Source organism: Gopherus evgoodei, chromosome 17 (genome assembly GCF_007399415.2).
Source record: "Gopherus evgoodei ecotype Sinaloan lineage chromosome 17, rGopEvg1_v1.p, whole genome shotgun sequence".
Classification (NCBI taxonomy): domain Eukaryota; kingdom Metazoa; phylum Chordata; order Testudines; family Testudinidae; genus Gopherus; species Gopherus evgoodei.
Window position 1 is genome coordinate 5,020,976 of NC_044338.1, and position 25,900 is coordinate 5,046,875.

General features: G+C 38.5%; 1 protein-coding gene across 1 annotated transcript in view; it reads left to right on the forward strand.

Annotated features, from left to right (window-relative positions):
• Positions 1-25,900, forward strand: part of PPM1E (protein phosphatase, Mg2+/Mn2+ dependent 1E) — a 109,560-nt gene that overhangs the window by 41,931 nt on the left and 41,729 nt on the right. The gene's annotated exons all lie outside the window — the stretch shown is intronic.

Sequence of the window (25,900 nt, forward strand, 5' to 3'; positions counted from 1 at the left end):
TTTCTGCTAAGCCATCCAGCTTTGGCCACTCTCTGAGATAGGATATTGAATTAGATGGACTATCATCTATGTACTTTTATCACATTTATGCTAGGATGACTGATTAGTCTATTCCATTATGGTACCATATGTATACCCTCAATATGTGTGCCCTCAATTCTGCCCTCAGTTACACCTGTATGATTTAATGTGCATAACTGAGAACAAAGTCCTCTGTACTAAATAGCCTTGTCACGGGCTTGCTGGCCCTGTTAAGGGGAGCTTGGGCCCAGATACCTGTAAGGAGCTAATTTAAGGGGAAAAATTCACCTGGATGGTTAATTGAATAACGAGCACTTGGGCCTGATAAAAGGCCATCAGGACTCAGTTGCAGGGAGGTACTTACAGAGAGAGAAGCTCTTTTAAGGGAGAGGAACTCTGAGACCACAGACCCCTAGAAGGCAGGCTGAGCAGACCCTCAATCCAAGGGAAAATTCTTTATTTCAAGTTTATTTATATTTAATAAAGTGGAACCCTAGCAAGGGAATTGTGTTTCAAAACTGGTTTGGACTGTGTGGAGTTCATATTTGTTACATTCTATTCAGCAAGTTTGTAGCTGTAATCAGAGAGTAATTAAATGTGTGTTTCAGTGTCCTAGTGAGTGGAATGATGCTTTTATCTTGATAACTATTGGCACAGCATGTGCACAGTGCAAATGTATATGTGATGCAGAGAATAAGAAGTCAAATAAACACATTTTTTTGCCTTTATTCATCAATCTGTTGATGCCCTGAACGGCTAAGGGCCTGAAAGTATTTCTTTCTCTGCCATGGTGACTTAGCACAATTTGTTCTTGATTTTTATGTTTAGGTTCTTTTGGCACAGTGAATTTCAAACTTTTTTCCTGGATATTTGTAGGGGATAACATTTGTTATTTTCAGTGACTGATTTCAGCCCCAGAATTGATTACAGTAGCAGCAATGAAATCCTTTTTGAAAGGGAGTTCTTTTCAGACATACGTATGTGTAGAGTACTGTGGATAGGAGCATTTGTTCATTTTTCTTTTTTCTTCGCCTTGCTTTCAATGTTTCCATAACAACAGGAAGAACCATTGTAAACTGCGTTGGTATTTTTCAGTGAAATGTTCAGTTTGACCCCCTATGTTTCCTCTTTGTTTTGTATTGATATTGAAAAGGGTACAAATTGGATCAAATAATGTGAAGAATAGTGTCCCCTCTTTCCTCCATATGAAATGCTGGTAAAGTATTGGTACATCAGGAATTATTTCTGACAACGTAATCAAATCAAAATTTTCTGGAGGCTCATCCATAATCTTCACATTTCTCACACTTTATTTCTCTGTTTTTCTGTTCTTGCACATAACAGCAACCGAGCCTTCAATCAGAGAACACTGGACAGAGCCTGCCAGCACTGCTCTGAGGTCTGGCCAGAGGCAATCAATTGGAAATGACATGATGTGCTCAGAGAGGACTTCCTGCACATTAAGCCACATTCTTAAGAATGAGATTGGCCAAGTACTGGAATACATGACATGCTTTATGATGCACATTTCTAACGGTGCTTTCTGGTGAAAAGAGCTTTTTTTTATTTTTAACCAAAGTTGCCTGTGTGGAGGTGTAAATGTTATTTTCTTTTTTCCCTGTTTATTTTTAGAGATAATTAATTGTTAGAGACGTGGAGAAAGAAATGTGTACAGAGAAATTTCAGAGGTCTAATTGCTGTTCAAAGCTATCTTCTGCTACAATTCCTCTTTTAAGTTAACTCTTAGATGTGCTAAAAATAAGTACTTTTATCTGATGAGCAGCTGTTTATTTCAGTTTTTAAGAATCATTGGGTAACTGAATGAAGTTGACAATATAATCTTGAAGATCCCTGGGTTGAGAGTCTTTTTAATAATAAAAATGGAGAAATAAAGGTTAGACAGAGACTCCTTAATGTAGTGTTATTAATCTGGTCTTTCATGGATCCGTCTTATTAAATGTGTCTTTTTAAAGTTTAGACTCAGGTGGACATTGTCACATGCATATTTTGAAGTATGATAGCCTTTAAGTGAGTAGGGTAGTATTCTGGTAGACTGGAAAAAACCTTTTCTGCAGCATGTGTTTATCATCCTGAGCTTTGATTCAGGGTCAGAAGGAAGCATGCTATCTATTCAGTGTTGACATAAATACTATGTTTGCAGTCCCAAACCTTTTTATACAGAAACTAGAGAAGCAGAAGAGAGTTGATAAATATCCCACTCAAAATATGAAAATGTTACTTAAACATTTATATTGGATGGTCAAAGACAAATAATGTCAAACCAACTTAATTTCCTTCTTTAATAGGATTAGTGACCGAGTGGATGGGGGGAAACAGTAGATGTGATATACCTTGTTTTTAGTAAGGCTTTTGACACAGTTCTCGCATCACGTTCTCATAAACAAACTAGAGAAATGTAGGCAAGATGAAATTACTGTAAGGTGGATGCACAACTGATTGAAAGACCATACTCAAAGAGTAGTTATCAATGGTGTGCTGTCAAACTGGGAGGGCATATCTAGTGTGGTCCTGCCGGGATCAGTCCTGTTTCTGGTACTATTCAATATTTTCATTAATGACTTGGATAATGGAGTAGAGAGTATGCTTATAACATTTGCAGATGATACCAAGCTGGGAGGGATTTCAAGCACTTTGGATGACAGGTTTACAATTCAAAATGATCTTGACAAATTGGAGAATTGGTTTGAATTCAACAAGAGGAAATTCAAAAAAGACAAATTCAAAGTACTTTACTTACGAAGAAAAAATCAAGTGCACAACTACAAAATGGTTAATAACTGGCTAGGTGGTAGTACTGCTGAAAAGGAACTGGGGGTTATAGTGGGCTACAAACTGTATATGAGTTGTCAGTGTGATGCATCTGTAAAAAAGGCTGATATGATTCTGGGATGTATTACCAGGAGTGTTGTATGTAAGACACAGGAGGTAATTGTCTCGCTCTGCTTGGCGCTAATGAGGCCCTAGCTGGGATACTGTGTCCCATTTTGGTCACCATAATTTATGATAGATGGGGACAAATTGGATAAAGTCCAGAGGAGAACAAAAAAAATGATAAAAGGTTTAGAAAACCTGACCTGTTAGGAAAGATTAAGAAAACTAGGCATGTTTAGTCTTGAGAGAGAAAACTGAAGGGAGACCTGATAAGTCTTCCAATATGTTAAGAACTGTTATAGAGGACGGTGATCAGTTGTTCTCCATGTGCACTGAAGGTAGGATAAGAAATAATGGGCCTAATCTGTAGCAAGGGAGATTTAGGTTAGATATTAGGAAAAAGTTGCTAACTATAAGGGTAGTGAAGCGCTGGAATAGATTTCCAAGGGAGGTCTTGGAGTCTCCATCATTGGAAGTTTTTAAAAACACGTTGGACAGACAGCTTTCAGGGATGTGGCCTAGGTTTCCTTGGTCATGCCACAGGGATGGTCTTAGTTTACTTGGTCCTGACACAGCACAGGGGCTGGAGCTGATGACTTTTGAGGTCCTTTCCAGCTCTACATTTCTATTATTCTATATCTTTCTAAGTTCCAAGGGGACTAGGCTAAACTTGTTTTCCCCAAGCTTTGTTTAATAGGTTTTAATTTTCAGTTTAAGTTAGAAGCTTTTGGTAGTGTTCCTTCCAGCGCTCTTTGATGGATTAATTCACTTTAAGAAGGATACTACCATCTTTGGATCTCAGAGGTCTGAGGCCACATGATCTCGGTCCATACAGGGTCTTTGTCTCAGAAGAAAATCTCTGCATATCATGTCTGTCAGCGAATGTTTGGATTTCTTTTGCTTTGTCCTCCCACCATTTATTTTTGATTTCTCGGATCCTCCTTTGAACTTCAGGTCTGAGCTGACGGAAAGAGCTCTGCTTCTGACAGGATAGTGATTGGTTTTGCCAGTTGCAGGAAGCTTTTCTCTTCTAGTCTATAAGGGCTGTAATCTCAATGTATGCAAAGTATCACTGCACGTAGATGACTTTTTTTTAATTTAATTTGGTATCAAAATGCCTCCCTTCCTGCACTTCTTAAAATGTTAGAGTACAGCTGCTGCTTGAGTTACCAAATTAATCTTAATGAGGCTTCCTCAGTAGACCTTACCACTGATCATCTCTCCTCACCCCCATTTTATTTGTCACTTTCTCTAACTTCATTAAGTATCGCTAAAATGAGGTAGTGGTCACACCATCCTTCACCAGCTTGTAATTATTCCCCTTATTATCTCTAAAGTCAAGACTGATCTTAGTAGGCAAGGTGATTTCCCTTCCAGCCTGTTGAGTATGTTAACCTGATTAATATGGAAGTAATTCTCAAACTGTTTAATTTACTTGAAGATGTTGTATTTGCCATACCACCTCAAGTTTTTCACTCACCCTACTATGTAGCTAAGTAGGTTCTCCAAATATGCTGCAGCATAAGACCTGTATTCTTTGGCATCTACTCTGGTTTCCCATAATGTAGCTCTCCATAATCCCTAGCTTTATTAGTAGCCTTTTAGTTTTGTCTTCATATGGATCCAGGACCAGAAGTGTTCTGCTTTATTCTGGCTGCATTCCAAGACAATTCTATTCTCCAAATGTTTTGATTATTTACTAATTAATGTCAGCAATATAAACTATAGAGCACTGTTAATCAATCTTGCAAAAATGGAGAGCTGCTTAGTTAACAAATAAAATCTCATTGGGACATCCTGACATTCTTCTGAGGTTGGTGTCAGGACACTGGATTGTTACAGAACTAAGACACAGGCATCACAGTGCAATTTCAAGCATTTTGCTTCAATTATTTTGTACCTCTCTGCATCTCCACGAGAATCTTGCACATCTAGGTCCTCCATCCATGTCCTCTTTACTCTGGGAAGGAGAGGTGGTTTCCTCTTTTGGCTGCTTTGGAGAATTGAGGAGCGATTCTGATAGCTTTGGGCTATTTGGTAAATGCTGCCTCTGCTCCCTCATGTACTGTATATCAGGTGGTATGGGGAAACACTGTTGTGATCAGTGCTTTGCCGATCTTGAAACTCGTGACTTGTAGATTACACTACAATTAGGAGGTGTGATTGCACCACATGTATGCATGCCCAAACTAGCTAGCTCAAGTAACAATAGCAGTGTAGCTGTAGCAATATGGATAGCAGCTTATACTATCGATCAAAGCTAGCTTGGGTGTTCCTGTACAAGCTGGAATCAGTGCTTCTGATTGCATTGTAGACATACCTTTAGACATGAACTCCGGTACGATGGCATGCGAGTCTAGAACCAAAATAAGACTGCATTCTAGGTTATCTCACACATTCAAACGATAGGATTTCTCTCCCAAGAAAGAATAGCAACACTGAACGCTGTCTTTAAAATTAATTAGGTAATTTAACATTTTTTCCTTATGCTAGAGAAAGGCCTCCAGTAAATTCAGTCTAAAAGATATCACCAAACTTATTGCCTCAAAGTGGGTTATGAACTGCTGGTATAAGATCTGGAAATCTACCGGTAGCATGGTTGCAGAAAGAGTTATTAAACAAACCACCATAAATTTAGATTAGTAGATTCTAAAGTCAGAAGAGACCATAATGATGATCTAGTCTGACTTCCTATATGACACAGAGCACAGAACTTCCCAAACATAATTCCTAGAAGATATCTTTTAGAAAAATATCTACTCTGGATTTTAAAATTGTCAGTGATAGAGAATCCACCATGACCCTTGGTAAATTGTTCCAACAGTTAATTACTCTTACTGTTAAAAATTGTGCCTTATTTCCAGTCTGAATTTGTCTAGCTTCAGCTTCTAGCCATAGGATTGCATAATAATTTTCCCTGATAGCTTGAATATTAAATATTTGTTCCCCATGTAGATATGTACAGACTGTAATCAAGTCATCTCTTTCCCTTCTCTTTGTTAAGCTAAATAGATCGAGCTCCTTGAAACTATCACTAATAGTTTAAGCATTTTCATGGCTCTGCTCTGAACCCTCTCCAATTTATCAAGATCTTTCTTAAATTGTGAACATCAGAATTGGACCGGGTATTTCAGTAGCAGTCGCACTGGTGCCAAATACAGAGTTAAATTACCTCTCCACTTCTATTCAAGATTCCCCTGTTTGTGTGTCCCAGGATTGCATTAGCTCTCTTGGCCACAGCATCACACTGGGACAGCTGGTTATCCACCATGACCCTCAAATCTTTTTCGGAGTCACTGCTTTCCAGGATAGAGTCCCCCATCCTATAATCATGGCCTACAATCTTTGTTCCTAAATGTATATGATTACAGTTAGCTATATTAAAACTCATATTATTTGCTTGCACTGTTTACCAAGCAATCCAGATTGCTCTTAACCAGTGATCTGTCCTCTTCATTATTTACCACTCCACTGATATTTGTATCATCTGCATACTTTATCAGGGATGATTTTGTTTTCTTCCACATCATTGACAAAAGCATTAAATATCACTGGCCCAAAAACTGATCCCTGGGCACTGCACCAGAAACAGACCTGCTCAATGACAATTCCCCATTTATAGTTACATTTTTTGAGACCTATCAATTAGCCAGTTTTTAATCCATTTTATATGTGCCATGTTAATTTTATATTTTAAGTTTTTAATCAAAATGTGCAGTATCAAGTCAAACAACTTACATAAGTCTGAGTATATTATGACAACATTATTACCTTTATAAACCAAACTTGATATAAAGATATAAATTTAGTTTTTCAGGATTTATTTTTCATAAGCCCACGTTGATTTACATTAATTACATTATCCTCCTTTAATTCTGTATTACTCAAGTCTTGTATCAGGTGCTCTGTTATCTTTCCCAGGGTTATTGTCAGGCTATAATTATCTGTGTAATCTTGTTTACCCTTTTTAAAAATTGACACATTAGCTTTCTTCCAGTCTTCTGGAACTTCCCAGTGCTCCAAGACTTATTGAAAATCAACATTAACAGTCCAGTGAGCTCCTCATCCAGCTCCTTTAAAACTCTTGGACCTGCCGATTTAAAAATCTCTGACTTCAGTAGCTTCTATTTAACCTCTTCCAAAGATACTAGTGGAATGGAAAAAGTGTTATCACCATATGGGGAGACTATATATAATCATCAAGTACAGAACGTAAATATTTATTGAACATTTCTGCATTTTTCTGCATCATTGATAATTCTACCATTTCCATCTAGTCATGGACCAGAATCATTGCTAAGATTTTTTTTGTTCCTAATATATTTTTAAAAACCGTCGTTGTCCTTAACTCGGTTGCCCATAGATTTCTTCTTGTGTCCCTTGGCTTCCCTTATCAATTTTCTACAATTCCTAACTTTTAATTTATATTCATTGCTATCAACTTTTGAAAGCATGTGTCATTTCCACCTACAGTGAAACATGCCTGCTTCCATTATTGTAATTACTGGATCTCAGATTCTTGGGCTGCAATGTGCCCATTACTTTTAGGGATGATGTCATGTAGGCAGACCACTCGATTCATGTTACCATGTACAGTACAGCCTGAACGCCATTAAAAGTTGAGCACAAACAACAAGATGAAAGGGTTGGTGAGCAACAGCATGCCAGATCATAGCACAGAAGCTCACTGATAAGGAGTGGGAAGAGACCTAGGATAGCAGGTGTAAAAGTCTAATGCATCACTGTGGTACGAATTAGATAATGTTTATAAAGTATTTTGCACATGGAAAGGGATATAAATACCAACTATTTATTATTATAATACTAGCATCGCAGCTGAACTCCTCCGGTGAATAATAGTTATTAATAAACCTACAACAAGATGTACTCTTCCATTCTTGTTTGAGTATATTTTCAGAACTAAATTCTCATATATTAATTTGTCATTTTTGGAACTTTTGGTAAAGAAAAATAGACTAATTATGGAAAAAAAGAGAAATATATACTGAATGGACTCTACTTTTATGGAACTTCCCACAGTTATCCCTTACATTAATAATCAACAGGTGCAATTTTCTTGACATCTGAGTTGCATCCATTAAGGTTTTTCAATGTATAATTATTACATTTTAATGTGTTGTGGCATGAGAACCAAATTATTGGGAAAAATAATCAAGACTGATTTTGCCTTTTGTATTGTTAGCTGTTGACTTAAACCGTAGGCGTCTGTGTGACTATGAAATATCCTCTGTTAAAACACTGGCAATTTACCTGTCTCTGCATGACATTAGTAATTATTGATCACCAGACACAAAGTGAACGATTTTATGCTCTTCTAGAAGTGGTGTGGGTGTTGGATGCATTTACTGTAATTATCTATGTACAGCTAACACTAGAACCTGTAAAAGAAGACCCTGTTCTCAGTGTTTTTCCCCTCTTTGAACTTGAAAGATCAAAGAATATCCTTTTATGTAGTACAGTGGTTCTTAACATTTTTTCATTTGCAGACCCCTAACAAATTTCAAATTGCGGTGCGGACACCTTTGGAAATCTTAGGCATAGTCTGCCGATCCCTAGGGTCCATGGACCGCAGGTTGAAAATCATTGTTCTATGGTAACGATAACCTTTCACAGACCCCTTAAATATAGTCCGTGGACCCCCAAGAGTCCGCGGCCAATGGACTGAGAACCACTGATTTAGTATATCCATTTAGAATGTGTATAGTTACTACGTCTAAAGTCATGGTAGAGTTTTGTTCCCTGTCCCTCTTTGTAGTTTATGATTTTAGTTGACATGTTACCGGTATTTTTAAAGAGAGGAAGAATAGCCTTCTCTATGCTTTAACCCACCCAAGACAGGGAGATGCCGGCTGCTCATAAGCATTGGCATCTAATTCATTTCTCACAGTGCTTGAGCACGCTGACTCAGTAACTTATAATAACTGTATTTTATTTTAAATGAATGTGCAATTTTTCAAGCACCTAGATGCAAGGTATGAGAATGAGTATGAAATAAAATTACTCCTTCTGCTTTAGGTGCAAATACCTTTGTGTGGTCTAGTGATTAGAGTATAGCACTACAGAATGTGGAGGTCTGTGCTCTGAGCTCTATTCCCAGCTCTGCAACAGATGCATGTGACCTTGGGCAAGTCACTCCTCCCGAGCCCCAAAAGGAGTGAGGGGCGCTCCAGGAGATAATCTTTGAGAATGTAAGTCCTGATCCTATGCCTTAACTCGGCCCTGCCTAGATAGGTTATTCCATAGATGTCCACTTCAGGGTTTGTTGCACCTTCCTCTGAAGCATCTAGTGCTAGTCACTGTTGGAGATAGGACAGTGGACTAAATGGACCACTGGTCTGATGTGTGAAATTTCCAAGCACTTCTGAAGCCTTCTCAAACTTTATTTGGCTGAAGAAGTTCCTGAAATTTGTAACAGTAGCAGCTTTACCTGGTACTTCAGCTCAGGTCACAGCCTTTGAAGGTGCCTATTAAATATGCAGCTCTTGGAATGAAACAAAAGTGTAGCTCTCCCATAATTCTATGTCTGCTATGCAGGGATCTTAGTCTATTCAGATTGCAGTCCTGTTCTTGTTATTGAAAGTGATTTATGTCAGTTACAAGAGGAATGACTAATAAAGGTGTCAGTAACCTGCCATGGCAAGTGTTAGCCCGGAAGCAAGACCTGACAGGTAGGAGAAGGCAGGGGTGGTCTTTTTCTGACTAATGGAAAAATGAAGACTTGATGCATGAACTTTTCCCCAGAGAATGCCACTGCGAATTAGTCGTTAATTGGTTGTATTGATTCCCATGCTCTGGCATCCAAGTTGGGTGAGAGAGATTTTTGACTGTCCATGAACAATCATGCTATTGTGAGCTATTGCTATGTAACACTGGTCATGTCCTCAGAGCCTTTGCAGATCCCTATTTGCTATCCAATGGGAAGCAGATGGAGTTTGGTATTTGGCATATTCAAAAATTACATCCTTACCCTTGTCTCACTACTGACAGTATTATCTACTGGTGTGACCAATGTGATGTTAGTAGGGAACTCTTGAGTTCTAGTCCGAACTCCACTGATGACTGTTTTGGCTTTTGATGAGTCTGCTAAGATCTCTCTGCCTCAGGGGAGATTTCTGCTGGGTTGACATTGCCTGTCCGGTTTTGAGTAACTTATTTACCTAATGCTGTAAATTTGCCTATTAAGTAAAGTCTGAGTTAGTTTTGCCTAATCACTTTCAGATGTCACCACCCTCTGCTGCTTTGGTTCTACCCTCCACCCTTATAAACTAGGAACGATTAATGGACTTACCTATCTACATCACAGGGGTATAGTGAGGATAAATTAGTAAGCAGTTAAGTGCCTGGAAAATAAAGTATTTTTCTCTCTTTGCTTAAACCAAGAATAAATCATGATGGAATCCAGAATTTAATAAAAATTATCTTAACTAATGTTGCTTGAATTAGGAAATTCACTGTATCCTTGACCTGACTGACCCAGCAATCGCTTACTATGACTCTCGGTATCAAATGCTGTATAGGAAACATTGATCTCCCCTATAATCCTGCTAATCAGGTACTAGAAACTGCTGTTAAAATTTTCTGTTATTTCTGAGAGCCCAGTGTACTGTCAAATATAAGTTTGGACAACTGTGCAAGCTAATTATTTTTGACTGCTATGGACCCTGTGTGGTCAGTAAAGTAGCTTTCCAAGTGAAGGGAAATGGGATCAGGTATAAAATTTTAAATGCATTTAGTCTTCTCCAGTAACTTTAGCTGCTTGACAAATTTTGCTTTAGAGAAACTCTCGGATGTCTGCTTCTTTATGTTGTTTTACATTAATTTTAGAGAGAAAATTTAAAACCTGGAGGTACTATCTGCTCAGATGAAAGATCTCACAATTTTAAAAGGTTGCAGTGCCATTGCAGTTTGGTGCAAAGCTGTGAAAAAAAGAATGCAAGATTTTCTCATCACTCTCAGATTGCTCCTCATCATGCCAACCTGCAGCATACTCTGTGTTTTCAAACCAGAGATTATGGAGCTCTTTGAGTCTAATTGCCTCTGACATTTCTGTCATTATGTTAAAAGCTTATTCAGAGGAAATTAAAAATACTTTGTCTTCTTTTATGAGTGAAATCCAGACAGACAAATCCAGCTGTTGCATTTAAAAATAGCTACAGATGTCCTCAGCAATATAGGGTTTTCACATGTTGTTATAGCAACTGAAATTCAGCAAAACTTCAAAATAAGCGATATTGTACATTTTAATTGAATATACGTTTAAACACATTATAACATTATAAAGAATGTGTTTTGATTAGAGAAGTACTAACAGATACTGTGAAAGCAATTACTTAGTGCACAATTAGTGCTCAATATATAGGTTATTTCCACTCTTTCTACATCTACCATCTCGTCTTTGTTTTGTTTTTTAATTCACAGCCCAGTCCAGGGTCTACATGACGGCACCACTCCTCATTCTTTTCATAATGCTTTTCATCTGTAGAACTCAAAACACCTTACAAGGAGTTTCTGCATAAGTCTCTACAGTTCTGAGAGCACATAAGCTATCTCTTATGTAGACCAGCCAATAGCTGGATACAAAGATCCACATCATGTTACTTCAGTTACCTTAGTACAGTCATTAATAGGAGACATGCTCTAGAGATGTGACTTGAAATATCCTTTCTCCTTTGAAAAAGAGCTGGGTTTAATTGCACATTTTTTTAATATATATACTATATATATGCTAATTTTTATAATACCTATCACAGATTGAAAGATCTGGTTTGTTTTTATATTACATTAAATAAATATTTGCTCCTTTCATCTCAAACAAATACATGCAGCTAGCACAGTAAAGGGCATATTAGAAATGCATAGATATATAGAATTCCCCTGTCAAGGTTGTTAAGTATAGTATTTTACAGGTAGCTTAGAGAATTTGTGACTTGATAGGAAGGATGGCCTAATGGATAGAACACTGAAATAGTACTTGTTTCTATTTCCTGGCTGTATCGCTGGCCTGCTGCGGTTACCAAAGGCGAGTAATTTCACTTCTGTGCCTTGGTTTCCTCATCTGTAAAATGGAGATTATTATACTTGCCTCCCTTGTAAAGGGCTTTGAGATTTACTGGTGAAAAATGCTATATAAGAGCTAATTATTATTATTATTTACTTATTACTGTTTGAGGACACACACAAATAGACCTCTGGAGTTCTGACTTTCAGTCCCATGTTTAATCATAATACATCTTCCTTATAAATGTTAGCTTTTATTTTCTGTTAGAATGGTGGTGTGTGGGTTATGCCTCAGGCAAGCATTCAATATGCTAATCAGTTCAGCAGTCAGGGCATTTCTGACTAGACGACTCTAATGCAGTACTGTTTACAAATTCAATTTCCATACTGTTTATTCTAATCTTTCTTTGAAATAAATTATTTTTACATTATAAAATCATTCCTGTGGAATTTTCTCTTTTTTCCTACCTTTGCCCTCCACCGCTCTTTAACTTGAATTTTAGTATGGTGAAATATGCCGGATAGACAGCTCTTGACACTGAAGTCTTCCGTTTATTCAAAGAACAGATATAACATGAACAATAGTCAGGCAAGCTTTCTTTACACCATCCTATCAAGGTGCCATGACCCGGACTTGCTGGGACCATGGGTAAAAGTTCAGTCTAGAGCAGGGGTCAGCAACCTTTCAGAAGAAGTGTGCCAAGTCTTCATTTATTCACTCTAATTTAAGGTTTTGCATGCCAGTAATACATTTTAACATTTTTAGAAGGTCTCTTTCTATGTCTATAACATATAACTAAACTATTGTTGTATGTAAAGTAAATAAGTTTTTAAAAATGTTTAAGCAGCTTCATTTAAAATTAAATTAAAATGCAGAGCCTCCCAGACTGGTGGTCAGGACTTGGACAGTGTGAGTGCCACTGAAAATCAGCTCGCATGCCATAGGTTCCCTACCCCTGATCTGGAGATTAATTCAGTCCAATTCTTGGCCTCTTTAATGATGGTACTGCCAGTACACCAGTAGATAGAGAATTCCATGACCTTCAAAATACTCTTAATCCTGACACTTTGATGTACCTCCAGGCTTCCCACATACTGTAGCGTGACAGACTAGGTATCAGTCATTGCATACCTAATCTAAGCTTCAGGTAGTTTCTGTTTTTATTTGCCAGTTGAAGCATTAAAACTCTTTCCATCTCAGAGGCACTCTAGAACTTCTCTTTGTGCTGGTCAGTGGCAATTCTAGAGAGGTGCCACAGCAGTCGGTGCAAATACTGAGTCACATTTCTGCTGTGAAGGCTCTTGGTTCCGGAAACATTGAAGGATCTAGGAACTAAGACTATGTCTATAAAGCATTTTGAAGACTAGGGAGGAGTGTGGGCTTCAGAGGCCTGAGCTGCAATATCAAAGTGCTGTCTGTACAGCTATTTTTATAGCACTAGCATGAGCCCCACTAGCCTGAGTCTGTTTTCTTGGGCTGGGAAGCTCGCTTCAGAATGCTGTGTAGACATATATTCTAGGAGACCAGTGGAGGCAAGAGAGTGTCTGTCTACTGAGGAGGGAGGAAGGGAGCAAATAATTGCCCCAGAGAAAGGAGGCAGTAACATCTGCATAAACTTTTAATCTCTCAGTAACTTGAATCAGAACAGCCCAGCGTGGGTCAAATACAGCTCCATGTGAATGGGAAGCCTGATGTTACTTACTTTGGTGATGTCATATGTTCACATGATTTTTGAAAAAGGTGGAGATAGGCTTCCGTCTGGCAGAAATTGTGAGAGTAGTGTTTATCTGATTGCAGAACAAATGCTGAAACAAGCCGTTATTCCTGGAGCTTGGCTAAAATTAGAGGATATGCTGTATGCAGAATGGCTGCAGCTTGAGTGAAGTTTTGATGCATAACAACTGCTGTTACAAGATATCTCATATTCATAATATATAGACTAATAATTAGGCACAGGGGTGTAAACAATGTTGTTGTGTTCACTTGAGGGGCTCTGCTGACATCATTGGTTTAGGAATGGTAGCACAGGCCCAAGAGGGAAATGAGCTGTGTATTTGCTCTTTGGCCATCTGTTGTTATTTATCACACAGACTTCAACTGCTTAATATGTTACTCTTACATTTTTGTGTTAAAACCTTTTAACATTTTTTGTATAATTTAACTTTACTCTGAAGGGACTAAGAGAGATGCTGTATCCCTGTCTTGAATGGGACAGTATCTTTTGGTGATGGACAAATAGACTTCTTTATAGACTCTGCTGCGTCACTGAATGTAGCAATGCTCTAACATAAGCAACATGGTTTGTTTGGGATTGTACCTGCTCCTTACATCTGTCCATTTAGTGATCCAGTTTGAACAAGCTTTATATTGGAGATACCCCTTGTCTTGAATCTCTTTTGAGCATAACGTATAAGAACAACCATATTGGGTCAGAGCAATGGTCCATCTAGCCCAATGTTTTGTTTCTGACAATTGCCAGTACTATATGGTTCAGAGGGAGTAAACAGAACAGCAATTTCAAGCAATCCATCCCTTGTCATTGAAGGTTTAGGGACACCCAGAACATGGGGTTACATCCCTGACCATCTTGGTTATTAGCCATTGGTGCACCTATTCTCCATGAACTTATCTAATTTTTTTTAACCCAGTTATACTTTTGGGCTTCACAACATCCCATGGCAACGAGTTCCACAGGTTCTTATGTTCTTAAGTCTTTTATAAAGGAATTATTGATGTTTCATCTTATTGGTTTATAATGAAAAAATTAAGTAGTCATCATTACCTGATCTACAGTGTGATAATGCATTATATCAAGTTAGCTCTAGCAGAGCTTTAAAATAAAATTCACTATACATTTATTTATTTTTTATTTAGATGTATATAGAATTGTATTAGTGTTTAACATCTTTGTGACATGTACTCTTGAACTGTTTCCTCTTGAGAAGAGGAAAAATATCCTTGGTTATCTGTTCAGAAATATTTTATAGACAGACCTCTGAGTACTTACAACTTTTATAGTGTGTACTTTCTGTGAATCAGTTTTATTCATTTAAACCAGTTTATTTTAATCATTCACAAGCAGTGTATATTTTAGAAACTAATAAAAATATTTGCTGGTGCTGCAATCAAGGATAGGTTATTGGAAAGGTTTTAAGAATGTTTTTTAGAAGATATATTATGGATCCTTCCCTGAAATCAAGTTTAGTATCATAACTGACACAACCTCTGTTGGAGGTCTGTATCCTGATCTTGCAGGGTGATAAACTCTCTATTAGGCAATTAGAATCATATTAATTTGAGATGGGAAAGGCCTGCGTCTCTGTGGATCCTCCTGCTTACTAAGGGATTAATCTGGAAATGAAATAGTAATAAATGTTTAATACCCAACAGGAAATCTGCATCTTCTTATATTCTTGTGAAAATAGGCTGCTGCATTGAATCTTAAAAAAATTACAATCCCATCTGCTATTGCAAATAAAATGTCTATTAAACTATGAAGGCAGAATAGAGTGAACTAGTGGAACATCCAGAAGGAGTGCCAAGATTTAATACTCTCATTGCCTCCATTTCCTTTCCATTCACCTCCCCTGCCTTTTCACATCTCCCAGTATATTCTCTGTATCCTCCTGCCACAGCAGCTCCTGTTAGAGGAAGACAGTCTATCCCAGCAGGGTGTCCTGAGATAATCCTGAAGGATCTTCTCTGTTAGTAATCAACATCACAGGGATCTGGCAGCACAGACCTAAAATGCCCCTGGATTAGTTAATTTACTCTGTGGCTGGGTGGATAGGGAAGATATGAGAGAGAGAGTATGCCTGTGTTACTCTTTGCCATGTTGTGGTTACCTCGTCTGTAAAAGAAATCCACCATATTTAAATGGGGGAGGGGGAGTTTTCAGTTCTTATATAATAGGTCCACACCTAAATTGCTCTGTGAAGAACTTGTGAGATTTTGATCATTCCTCATTCAAGAAACTAGAAAGACTTAATCTGGTTTAAAACCCTTGGGTGGAGACCCTTGCGGTCCCTTCTAACCCTGTGTTTCTATGATTCTATGAAACCCTTAGTGCCTGTGCTCCCTGAAGGCATCCAATTCAGTGGCCAAAGATCTAAACTTCTTAGTCTAAAGTGAAGACCCCTTTTCCTTGAGTTCCAGACTCTGACTGTCTGCTATGGTGCAGCTAGCTTAATATTTATAGAATTTCTGCAGTTTTCTTTATTAAAAATAATGTGAAAAAAATCAAATGAGACAATTGCCAAAACCTTTGTAGGCTCAGCCACACTGAAACAAAGACTTGAAAGAAATGTATAATATCGTTGCCCCTTTTTGACCCAAGCATCTTGTCAAAGTTTTGTGGCCCTTTGGGTGTTCCAGCTGGGTGTAGAAATTAATGATAGTCAAGTATTTCTTTAATGCAGTTTTGTTTATTTACAAAGAATGTACAAAGCCCTGTGTCTCTGAATGCAGATGGAATAAAAAAGCAGGAAATAATTTCCTTTGCTCACAGCACCAAGAACAAAAGCATTTTTTCCTGCTTGCTCCCCTGACCCAAAAACCTCTTTCCAGGTTTCTTCCAGTGTCAAACACCTGCTTTCAACTGCTCCTTTAAGCTGTGCCTTTCCTTCAGGCCATGTTTACGCTAGACACACTACAGAGGTGTGGCTGCACTCTCCCGTTGGCTTAATTACTCCACTTCCCATGAGTGAGGCGGTAGCTACGGCAGCGGTTTTCCTGCTGACATAGTGTTGTCTACACTGGCACTTAGGTCGGTATAATTTACGTTACTCGGGTGCAGATTATTCACATCCCGAGCAGTATAAATTATATCAATGTAAATTCTAGTGTACACAACGTTTCAGTTTGTTCTTATCTGATGTCAGTTTCTGTGTGATCTCTCTTCCTACAAACCTAACCAGAATAATACTCAACCAAAAGCTCCTGGGCAGGTTCACATATACCTTTTGTCTGAGGTGGAATTTATGCTTTCAGTTGTTAATTGAAGGGTGAGTTACCACTTACCAATTTCAGTGAGGCTTTAATTCAACCCATAACAAGGTTTTGTCCAGCCCATAACAATATGCTCCTCTGAGTCTTCTAAATGAAGCTTAATGAATTGATAGGGACTCATAGCTACATGGCAGAAGATATACATAAAGTGAAGAATTGCACTGTACATGACAGACGTATGCTAAATATCATTAAGTTAATATCAAGCTATAAACAAGGGGCTTAGACAGTTTCTCTGGATGAGATTTTTCAGAATTCCATGTCACAGTCTGTCCTTCGGGTAAGAAACTGCATCCTGTCTTGAATTTTAACAGCGGAGGAGGTTGGCTGGTGGGGGGCTTGTGTTCTTATTCAATGTACATTGTTTTCCATCTCTCTATTGCATTGAGCATGTGAATCTGTTTCATTGTCATAACCATCTTCCTTCCATTACCACCTAACCCATATGCAAGTGTCTTGAGTGGGTTTCATACCCTGAAGCCCCAGCTTTATTTTTTGTTTAAGGATGAGCAGGTATTTTAGCTGTCTTTGGCACTAATAAAATGTAACACAAAAATGAGTCATTTGAGGAGAAATCTGGCATGTCCCAATTATATAACCTAACCCTGATTGGAAGGAGCAGACTGAAGATCAGAAAACGCAAACAGCTTTGCTAAAAGGGTAAGGTTTTATCATTAGTCTTATTATTGTTTTATAACAAAGCCCTAAAATATTATACTTGTTTAACTTCTCTGATCACTGAGGGAGTTCACATTGCTGCCTGTGCATTCCTCCTTATTTGACTTTGCTGTTGTTTATTAATCTAATTTAGGTTGCTTTTTCCTTCGTTGTTTGGTTTTGAAATTGAAAGTTAACAGCTATTGAATATATGGACAGATGTCAAAGATAGTGGGGCCAAATATGCCTTGTTACACTGGTGTAAATCTGGAATAACTCCATTTACAACAGTGCAGTTGCTCTGGATTTACTCTAGTGTAAAAGAGGGGAACATTGTATGTAGTGCTGCAAGAAGCTCAGTTTCTCTTGCAAGGTTCTGAGTACCTTCAACTCTGAAGAAATTTGCACTTTGGATGATCAAGCCCATGGTCTTTAATTTTCAGTGATCTAGATCCTGTTTTACTCTCCCATCTACTTTTACTCTGCCATCTACTTTTCTCAGAACCTTCTAGAATAATCTATGGGCTGGTCTACACTAGAAAGTTAGGCTGACCAAGTACATCACTCAGGCATGTGAAAAATTCCAACCCTGGAGATATGTAGTTAAGCTGATCTAAAGCCCAGTGTATAGTATGCTAGATCAATAAGAGTTCTTCTGTCGACCTAGCACAGGGGTGGGCAAACTCTGGCCCACAGAATTGCCATATCCCTGCAGCTTCTGGGGGCTGGGAAGGGGAGGAGGGGGGAAAAAGAGGGCTCTGTGTGCTGCCCTCTCCTGCAGGTACCTCCCCCAAAGCTCCCATTGGCCGGAAACAGGTAACCACAGCCAATGGGAGCTTTGGGGGAGGTACCCACAGGCGAGGGCAGCACGCAGAGCCCTCTGCCCCCTGCTTTCCTCAGGGGTCGCAAGGACATAGTGCCGGCTGCTTCCGGGAGTGATGTGGGTCCAGGGAGCCTGCCTTAGCCCCGCTGCCACCCCGGAGCTACTCCAGGTAAGTGGCACTAGGCTGGAGCATGCAGCCCAAATCCCTCATGCACCCTAAACCCCTGCCCTGAGCCCCATCCTGCACTCCGCACCCTCCTGCATCCCAACCCCTGCCCTGAGCCCTCTCCTGTGCCCTGCAGCCCTCCTGCACCTCGTCCCCTTGCCCTGAGCCCCTTCCTGCACACTGCACCCTCTCCCACGCCCCGCACTCCCTCCCACACCCCAACCTCCTGCCCCAACCCTACATTCATGGCCCTGCATGCAGTTTCATCACCCAGATGTGGCCCTTGTGCCAAAAAGTTTGCCCACCCCTGACCTACAGCATCTCAGGAGTGGAATTACTACAGTGATGGAGGAACCCCTTTTGTTGCTGTAGGAAGTGTCTACACTGAAACACTGCAGCTGTAGCCTACATCTTTGTCCCTCTGTCTGCCAGTGTATTCTACGCAGTACCCACACTATTGGAGCAATTGCATTATTATCTGTTCCCCCTGGGGCTCTCATGTTCCTGGTCCATGACAACAGCTGTCATTTACTGATGATATGAAACACAGGAAAATGACACAATCCTGAGGTACTGTGGAGTACAGGAATTGGGATAGGAGGGGAAGGCCCAAATAGCTTAGTAAAATAAAAAGAAGCCTGAACATTGATCTTGTTCAGAAGTTTTATTAGAAAAAAAGGGAGGAAAACAAAATAAGCAATTCCCAATCTATATTATGAAATGTAATTTTAAGTGCTTTTGTTAGGCAGTATGTAATGCAAGATTTATGGCATGTAACCTGTAGCAATATGATGGTTACTTTTTATAAGCAAAGAACTATTCTGTTTTCCATTTTGTATATTGTATTATTGGACTACATTCGGACAGGCATCCTGCATAAGCACCTCCCAGAGAACCTGCCTACATTATGGGGAGCTTGGGACTGAATTCTTTGACACTGTTCTACCTCCTTTCACAAAACTTGCAGAAAGACTGTTCTGTGGACCCCTACAAGAGGACCTGTTTGGGGGTTTTCACAAAAGTGGGTCTCCAGTTTTCTGGGAAGTCTGTATTGTAAATAATACTACTACTAAACCCATACTAGCAATGTCTGAGGATCTTGAAAGTGTTTTGTAGACATTAATGAATTAAGCTTCACACACTCATTGAAAGCTTTTACATATTATCCCTATTTTACAGCTAGTCTGATTGAAGTACAGAGGTTAAACGACTTGACAAAAGAGGCATAGTAGGTCAGTTGCAGAGCTGGGAACAGACCTAGATCTCCTATCAGGGTACATCTTTTGTTTTACTATTGCTGCATTAGTATGATTTAAATCTTAGTTTGTGGTAGAAACTTTTTCTCAGCTGTGTCTGGGCTCAGCATTTTGTGTTCCCAGATTTCTCTTCTCAGTCCAGTAATATTTTAAGTTTAAATATGTATAGCTGATCACTACTGTGTCCCTTTAGACTTTGATTCCGTGCATCATATGAATGCTCACATGTGCACTGTTGCACACCAGTATTTTCTTTTGAAAGCTGCCTGTCCCCAAGGCACTCTTGGTGCTGTCAGACTGTTCTTCTGATAGACACAGTTGGATGATATTACCAATTTTCTGCAACTGAATGTAACAAAAACCACATATCGTTTACAGTGCATGTTTTTTCTACACAACTTTGTGACCCAGGGAGTCATGCTAGTCAAAGTCTTAGGAACCTCATGGCTGTTTTTAAGGCTAAAGTCTAAATTCTTTCATAAAATGCTTTCCACTTGAGGAAATATATCCATTCTATATCTTTATCTGGTTCCCTCTGCCTTTGTGACTATGGGATGTGCTCGGATGGATTATTTAATTGCATTGCTGATTTATTGTCAGACTTCACGTCATCAGGACTGTGTTTCCATAGACCTCACTTACATTATTTGACTTTCCTGGTGTCACCGTCTTTGGTGGAGTTTGTATTGGCTGTGTGTTTTGGAGGCAGGATTGATTGTAAAATGCTGCTGTTGATTTAAAAAATGTTTCATGGCACAATTCCTTCATGGTGTGTTGCTTTTTTTTAGATCATTTTTTATTTATGTCTATATGCCCTTCAGTCTGCTGTCTTTCTTCCTCAGTCTCCCATTTTCCATGGTGTCCTTTGATCATCATTCTTTTTTGTGCTTGGCTCCATAAATATATTAGTAGGATTTCTTATACCTTGGTATACACGTGAAGTGAAGTCTCAGGTTTTAAATAGAGACTTCCTATCTTAAATGCATATCCCATATCCTCACCACCTACAGAGAGGGGAGACCACTTCACCAAAAATAATAATGAATACTGAGAAGTCGTTCTGCCACATTATGCACATGGAACTGACCAGTGACAGTGCACAATGGAAAGGGGAAATTTTTTCAAATCGTCATGCAGGCTGGAGATATACGCAAACAGTTACTGAAACACTATGGAACTCAAGCATTATCTTGGATATGTGCCGGATCTCAGTGTAGCTCCAGGTTCTACCCACTCTCAGTACTGGCACCGTGACTGAATCTGTTGTATTGAGCTGGCGTTAGTCCCAACCCTGTGGGTGTGTTTATGTGATTCTTCCATTGGGGTCACAAATCAGGAATGATGAATTTATTCTCCTCAGAAAAATATAAACACTGAGTTCAGATCAACACTACCATTCACAAACCTTTCTGATATCATTCACTGATTAGATGTGACACAGGGTAGATATTCCCTGATTTGTTCTTCCTTCAAGCTGCACCTTATTTGAGTGGAACTTTATTTATGGGTTATTTTGAAGAGGGGATGTTGGCATGGGTAATTTGGGAACATATAGAGTGAGTTCTTTAGTTTCTGATGCTAGTTTTAATTAAATTATTGAGTGGGATACTGTATTCAGGCAAAATATTGTTGGAACTATAGATTAGACTACAGGCTCTTCAGGGAAAGGACCATTTCTTCTTCTTTGTATAGTGAGGTGCCTAACACACTCTTGGACACTGTATAATCAGTATAATAATGTGTAGCAGGTGTACGTGGGGAAACATAGATTATAAAATTTCTGGATATCAATTTAATGTTTGGGTTTTTGAATCATAAGAGAACAGTGAGATGCAAAGTCACATGCTTTTAAATAATTACAATTAAAAGAAAACTTGAGTTTTAATCAGTTAATAGATATTAGGCTGTAGATTATTTTTGTTCTTTAATTTAAATTAAAATGAAAATGTTGGTAATGCCCTCATAAAAAGGCAGAAAATAAATTTATTTTCCAACTAATTTTGTTCTTTTTCAGTTATTTTATTTTTTTATTCTCCTTCCTGTGTTACTAACAAAGCTTGATATTAACACCTCTCTTTGTTTACTTACTTTCTTGTTCACTAGCATTGTCTGACTGTATTATTACTCTAAAAATAACCAGAACAGAGAGTTCTCACCTTGGGTAGATTTCCGTGTGTATTTTGCCAAAATACTGTCTGTTGGTTTTTGTTTTTTTTATGGAATAAGTAAAGATTTTTGTCAGAACCATTCAAATGTGCGCTTAAGTGAAGTAGGCCATATTAGGTAGCTGAAGACAGTAATGATAAATTCAGTACAGAAACTGAGGCCTTAGTAGCTGTATTATGTTCTGGTTGCCTAATCATGCGTGTGTATTCCCTTCACGCTGGCTTGCTTACATTCTTAATTTCAAGTTGGAAATGTTAGGGTTAAAAATGTAAGTATCCTTTGTTTGTTCTTCTCTCTTCATAAGTTATGCTTTGTATGAAAATGATCACCAGTAACACTTGTAGTTTGACTTGACTTCTTCAGTGTCTGTTATTTTTTGAATAAAATATATATTTGCTTGCCTGCATCTGAGGTTTTTGTGCACCTGGATCTGTGTGTATGTGGCACTGTAGTATGTACTTATCGACCACAGCGACTCTCCATTTAAATTATCCATGGCACTGCTTGTGGTGCAGAAGTTGAAACATATCACAGGCTCTCTTTCTCCATGCTTGTCTGGCATTTCTTTTTGAAAATTGCCCCATTTCTTTTCTTGCCTGGGTTGAGTCTCCTAACTGGGAGAAAAGAATTAGCTATTGCATGGTAATAGGAAATCTGGCAGTTCCTCACTTTCAAGTACTTGACTTTACAAGCTAAATAACATTATTTAACCTAATTTTTTTGTATGTAATAATATAGATGTAATTATTCATAAATGCCTTTTAATTCCTCATGCCACTGATAATCATTTAGTAGGATATGATTTAGTTGACAATTGCAGACATAACCGGTAAAAGACAAGCGTGCTAATTAAGTGCACCAATTAGAATCCAGATTTTGGATGCCTATAATAAATTGTCTCGTGTGGGGACTCAACTTCTACACCTATCAGAGAACTAGATGCAGAGACCTTCTAGTGACCATGGCTAATTTAGTTATAATTACTGACTGATAAGCCCATTGACCAATTGTCTAATCAATGAAATCCGATGGAATTTCTCAACTTTGTACCCAGTTCTGACTCTGGTGCACGATCTTACAGAATGGTGCAAGTCGGGCCACTTGCACTGGTGGTTCCCAGTGCTCCAAAATGATCGGGGCTATTAGTGGATCTTTCTAGAGCAGATTTGAAATTCATAGAAAAAAGAGAGGCATATTCTACTGAGTACAGTAAAGAAATGTCCAATGCAAGGTATATCTGGAACTCCAAATGTCAGATCATACAAGTTTGGGTCAGTATGTGGTGTACAGAGCCCTCCAAGGAACACTTTGCTTCAAGCAGAAAGTATTAAATATTGATTTAATAGGTCGTACTGAATCAATGCCTCAGCATGGTTCTAAAGAGTGCTGTGAAACTGGAAGTTCTGACTACTTGTGACCCATTAAAAATGCATTAATATGTGTGATTAGAGTCAGGGTGCTGGCCACAGTGTTCTGGCAATATTCTAGGTTGATAATTGGAATTTGGATAGGAAATATCATCTTCTAGGGTCAGCTGAATAATAACATTCTTCACTTCCATCCCAAAAGCATGTAATATTGTTGTCCATTGTTAATCAGTTGTTGCATTACACCCAGAGGTGACTACGTTTCACTGCTGGTTGAAGTGACCCCTATGTTTCAGTTCTAAATAATTTTGGGATGTAAAGCACTATAAATATAAAAGATTATCATTAGTTCCCAAAACCGCCTCCTTTAGCTTTTTGATTTTGTGTTTCTTTTGTCTGCGTATCAGTTACTTCCTGCATAGGCATTACTCATTGTAATTGATAGTGTGACTCCTAAATAACTCTTAGATGCTGATTATAACTGTGACATTACTCCATTTGAAGAAGCTTTGAGCCTGCTCATCAGTGTGGATGACTCAGCCCGCAGTAGCGTATTATTTACAGCCCCTGTGCCTGAGGCTTCAAACAAATTCTGTTCTGTTTGCAGAAGAAGCCTTTAGATTTGAATATGTTGATTGTTCAAACCCAAATTAACCTCCTGATAACATTGTTTGTTTGTATTCATTTATTCTACATACAAATCAAAAATAAAATGTTCACATATACAGTGGGATTCCTTTACCCAGGGAATATTAAACTGTGGACTGGATGGACCCAAGGGAGAGACAGAATACAGATGCCTTTAATAATGTTTCCATTTTAATTTTTATTGACTTATAACCAGTTGCTTGTTCTCCTGATCCTTGGGAGCATCAGGTTCAGTGGGCTCCCTTGATTGCTGTCTGATCCCTTGGGACATTTTCTAATGCATTTTTGCTTATATTTGGAGTTTGCCTGTTATGTATTTTGATATCTGTAATAGAAGTAGTTTGTTTATAACCTTACGAAGTTTATTGCAGAGTAATATTACTGGCTGTAAAAGGGTACAGATCTTCCCATCAGTTGACCTCAGAGTAGTTAATGGAGCATGTGTGTGTAGACTGGTCTTTAAAAAATGTGTTCCAAAACATTTACAGCATGTTTCAAAATATTAGGTAATCCACTGTAACTTTAAGCATAGAAGAGAAGCCACATTGTGTAATGCATACTGCAGACTTGTTTAATTCAAAATCAATCCATATAACCTTTGTGCGTAAAAGGGCTATATATAGATGCTCACTGCAGGCAAGCTAAATGGTGCTGTGGGTCTTGAAGGCTCAAACCATGCTTAATAAACAAAACAAATCTCATATTCTTTTTCTTTCAAATTTTGTCATTCGGTGTCTGACATCTTATTTAATATTCAAGGCAACTGGATAAAATCAAAATTAAAATTATAACGAACTGAACAGAAAGAGGGCAGGGGGAAGAACTACAAAGAGATTTGTGTCATTTTAGTTTGCTTGGCAACCAGTCTCTATTATTGCTTGTTTTTGCAATCAAACATCTGATGGATGGGAATTCCAGACTCATCACACCTGGATTTAACTATCATAAAGTGATCTTATTTTAAACCTACTCCTTACCCTTGGCTTTTTAACCTCTTTCTTCTCTTCCTCAAAAATGGAAAATGCTGCAGCAATTCCTGCTTAAATAAATCATAGGAAATGGAAGGTGAAATATAAGGAAAATGTTTGGTTTAGGTTTATTTTGTGGTAAACCTATCATTCTGCTCTGTTTAGCATTCAAGCATGAATGCTTTCTAATAATTGTTGGGCACTATTCCCTTCACATTATGTTTGACCGTGTGTAGAAAATTTCACATTAGTGTACTCCCACAAGACAATAGGGTGATGTGAAGTGTCCCCCAAGGTTCTATCTATGGATAGGTTGATAGGGGCATGTTTGCCCAACACTCAGTCAAGTCCATCATCTCCATGATGCATCTGTTTTGAAGTCGCAAAAAGCATCACCTCAAGTACTAAGTCTGCCACACTGCAACAGAGTTGTGCCTGGCATCATCACACTTCCTCTTTCAGCACTACATGAAGCATCCTTTTTAAAGGCAAAGGCACACTTAAGTGCATAGTGATTAGAGCGGAAATATGGGAGTTGGGATTCCTGGGTTCTATTCCCATCTCTGCCACTGAATATGCACTGGGGTGAGTTGCTAGTGCATAGCTATAATTCCTCACATGGAAATGGGGGAGCATTGATGCTTAATGCTATAAAGTGCTTTGAGATCTTTAGAAGATGCTGTAGACATGCTAAGTATTATCTCAGAGCAGAAACTGGAGTACTGAAAATGTGCTGGTTCCTTATCAACTTTTGCTGTATTTTTTTTTAGAGTTATTCCCTTTCAAGCCTCCCTTTCAAACCGTGAATGTGGTTATTAATGAGGGAAGATTTGTATTCATTTTTCTCATCTTTTGCTTTGGTCCCTCTAGGAAATCCTTTAGACTGAGATTGGAAACTGAACACTTACAG